General features: G+C 38.8%; 1 long non-coding RNA gene across 1 annotated transcript; it reads right to left on the bottom strand.

The window, feature by feature from the left end:
• Window positions 1–417: 417 nt before the first annotated feature.
• Window positions 418–1722, bottom strand: LOC308409097. The gene is made up of 3 exons (XR_013973942.1): window positions 1636–1722; window positions 680–798; window positions 418–597 (listed from the first exon to the last, which is right to left on the bottom strand). It is a non-coding gene; the product is annotated as an uncharacterized lncRNA (long non-coding RNA).
• Window positions 1723–3786: the final 2064 nt, after the last annotated feature.

Genomic DNA, 3786 nt, shown 5'->3' with positions numbered 1-3786 from the left:
AACAATGTTTGCATGCATAGAAAAAGTCTAGCTATTTTATGTTCAAGACATTGGTAATCTACAAACTCATCGTCCTCTTTATCACTTGATGCTACACCTGAACCACTTGATAATGTCTCTGACTCCTGAGAGGTATTTAAGGATTTATCAGGGGAGCTACTTTCACTAGGACATGCATTTGCATGAGAAATCAGTCTAATACAGTTTTTTATATCTTTTGAGTTTTTGTGCTTTCTGCTTGTGTGTGACGTAAAGGTTGATAAATTGTTGGTAACATAGTCACATTTTTGGGAAGGCCAGGATACAGTCTGATGGGTTTTTAAGTGCCTTAAAATATGTGAAATAAATGTATGCTGTGAACAGTTTTCCTTAAATTAACAAAAATCACAAAAAAATGTTGAGATCGCCTTCCTTTTCTTAGCCCTGTTGTGTGATCTGCTGAGGTGAGACTTCAATGCCCTTCGTGTCCTAAACGAACAGACTCAGTCACTGTAAACACAGGGCAAATGAAATCCTCTTTGTCGTAGCTGGTGATGTCTTAAGAGTACTTCTTGGCTTGAACAGACAAAAGAGCAGAACTGGCACTGCATACAAAAACTATAATGAGAAGAGAGGATAGGACAGTGTCAACAATTCAAAAGAAACCTGAATTAATCTCAAATTACCAAAGTTACATTACCTGATTATGTGTTTGGGGGCGGCGGGAGGCACTCCTGTTATGATTCCTCTCCTTACCAACTCTTCGTCAGTCCCTCACAAATCAGGACAAGTAGTGGTCTGGAGTTGGCTTTTAATTCTCTAAATAAATAAAAATAGCAATTAGTTTTAAAATAAAATACCAGCTTCCTGACATTACTTAAGAATTTTTTTTCTCCTGTCCTAATTGTTTTCACTAAAGTGAGCTGATTCTGCCTTGTAAAATGCCATGTAAAACAGTGTAAAACAAATAATTTACAAGATATACATTACATCAAATGTTTAATTTATTTAATTTATTATTAACAAATTGTATTCTACATGGAATGCACCAACAGTGTACTGGGATGTATTATGTATGCCAAGGATAATTGTGTGCGATTGGTTTTACAACTTAGAATGACAAACATTGGATTGAAAGTATGAGTGGGATAAAACTCCTGAAGCATCTGTTTAAATTATCAGTGCATTTATTAATGATGCTCCATAAATAAACCAAAACAATGTTTTGTGCATAACAAAAAGCTCACAATTGTGCAGTCAAAATGTAAACTAAAAGATGTTCTGCGAGGCTCCTCGGTAGCCGTAATAATCCAACAATCAATCAAGCAGTGCAGCTTCATAGCTTAGCAAAGTCGTACCAAAACATTTTTGACAGATTTTTTTAAGCTGTGTACCACATAAAATTGGTTCGCGGTCAGTAAGCACAACCAGAATTCATACATAAGGCGCACTGTTTATTTTTGAGAAAATCGAAAGGATTTTAGGCCGTGCGTCAAGGCGTTAGCCCGGTTAGCTCGTTAGAGCCGCCCAGCTCCACGCGCGCGGTGACCCGCGGTAACTAGTTAACGGAGATTTGCCCCGTTAATGCAGTTATGGCATTAACTTTACACTGACAGCACTAAAATAGTAATCTTCAAATGTTTTCTTTTTACCGACCAGATCCTCTTTGATAGCTGCCGTGTCCATCTTGTTGCCTGCAGGTGAAGCGATGGGGGAGGGGGAGTTGTGTTCAGTGAAGGAGAGGCAAGGCTGAGTAACGTTACGTAGAGAGAAAAGTGGACGAAAGAGAGGCAAACTTGCGGCTCCACAAGTATAATTATAATGTAACATAGACTATATCTGTCATGGTGAATAGGATTAAAGGACTCAGGTGCGAGACTCCTTGCAGAATGACAGTGGATTTATTTACAGTGAAAAGGTGAGTTAACAGTTCGAGTCTATAATCCAAAAAAAAAGGCAGTGCAGTGATACGGCGACCTCTCCTCACGGTGACAGTGCAGTAATAATCCACAACAACTCCTGGTGCCGGCTCCTCCTCCAATCCTTGAACCCTGGAGGCAGATGAGAAAAAACACACACGCTCAATAACGAAAACGTCCTCTCCTTCACAAACCGGGTATGCTAATCATGACTACGCTACCCGGTTTAGTTCAACGTTCCAGCGTTGGTTGTGACTCAACCGCCCCGTTAAATAGGTCTGCGCTGGCAAGGTAATTCTGCACAGGTGCGATGATTCTAGCTTAGGACAAACACCACAACAAATTGGCAAGACGATCAGTGAGGACCGTCTAGCCATGACAATATCGATATAAACGATATTGTTACATCTCATATCTCGTATAAAAATATATCAATATATTTAGAAACTCGATATGTCGCCCAGTCCTAATCACTTGTTCATCTGTTTTGTTCCAGCTTCATTACTGGATGCATAGTTCTAATGCATCTGTGTTTTTTAAGTTATTTAAAGCCTGTTTGATATGACTCTTGCAGACTCTAGTAGTTCGTATTTAAAATACCCCCATATTTACTGCTCTGTAGCTGCTTCTCTGATCTCCCTCTCCCTCCTGTTTGTGTGTTTGGTGGAGCTCGCTGGCCGTGAGGACTCCACCACCCCGTTCACACAGAAACTAAAGCACACATTTTATTGGCTAAAAGTGATTCGAACAAATTAGACGACATGGCAGCGGGAGCCCCCGAAATTTATTTTTAAATAGCAGCGGGGGGGTTGCAGCCGTTGGTCATGAGCGAGATAGCCTATTTTGTTTCATTCGGTGGTATGGCAGCCACAGACTGCACTTCATGAAATACACATAGGGGGTGTCGCAGAGGCTTGTCAGATATGAGCTCGCCTCTTTAGTAGCGTCGGATTTTCATTGTTTTGTGACATGGCACGTAGTTTGTGACATGGAATCTTAAATGATATAGTAAACACATACCCATAAGCCACAAGGCTTCTTAGCCTAGAAAGTAATGCTATGCTAAGTTTCAGAAAAATACGAAGAATTTCAGTTGTGATATTTCTAAAAGACAAATTGAGACTGTTCAAACATATACTGTCTGATATAATAAAGGAAACATTACTTGCCTTTAGAAAGTTGAGATGAACGATCTATCCAGCTCCTGGTATAAAAAGCCTCACGTTCTCATTAAGGCAGACGGCCAGGTGGCTTTCAGTCCTTGCAAAAACGCAAAGTAGACCCCGTAGTATCCAAAAATATGACATGTGCATGCGTGCTCAGGCACAGAAATGCGCCAACAGCTTCAACTCATGTAAAATTTGAATTCATTCATTTTGCCAGCAATAAATTTCATCTGAGAACAACTTTTGCTCCAAAACGTTAAAGGATTAGTTGAAACTCTTAATGTATTTGAGTTTATGGGGCAACTCAACTTTTATTGTTAAATTGTGAAAGAAATGACTGTAAGCTCAACAATTGCAAGTTTGATTTTTTACAGTGTAGAGATAATCTGTGGGAAATGTAATGATAGCAGTTGGCTTACAGATTATGAAAGCAGATGCAACATTACTGAATAGAGGTTATGCTACCATCAATATTCATAATTAACATAATGTCACTTTTTTCATTTTATGTTGAGTTTTGGCACAATGACAATTTCTCAAAACTAAATTGAATAAAGACTAGAATGAGAAAGGGCCTTCAGTGTAGTTCTACTTAAATGCAATTTAGTTGGGGTGTATAGATGAATTGACAAAATATAACAATAGTATTTCAACCTGTCAGTACTACTTTTAAAAATGACTATATTTATTGTTGTGATCCTGACAACAAAGGTTCTTTATTT

Source organism: Rhamphochromis sp. 'chilingali' (assembly GCF_963969265.1).
Source record: "Rhamphochromis sp. 'chilingali' genome assembly, chromosome: 13".
Taxonomy (NCBI): domain Eukaryota; kingdom Metazoa; phylum Chordata; class Actinopteri; order Cichliformes; family Cichlidae; genus Rhamphochromis; species Rhamphochromis sp. 'chilingali'.
Note: the sequence above shows the minus strand (reverse complement) of the source record. Positions and strands in the feature narration are given on the sequence as shown.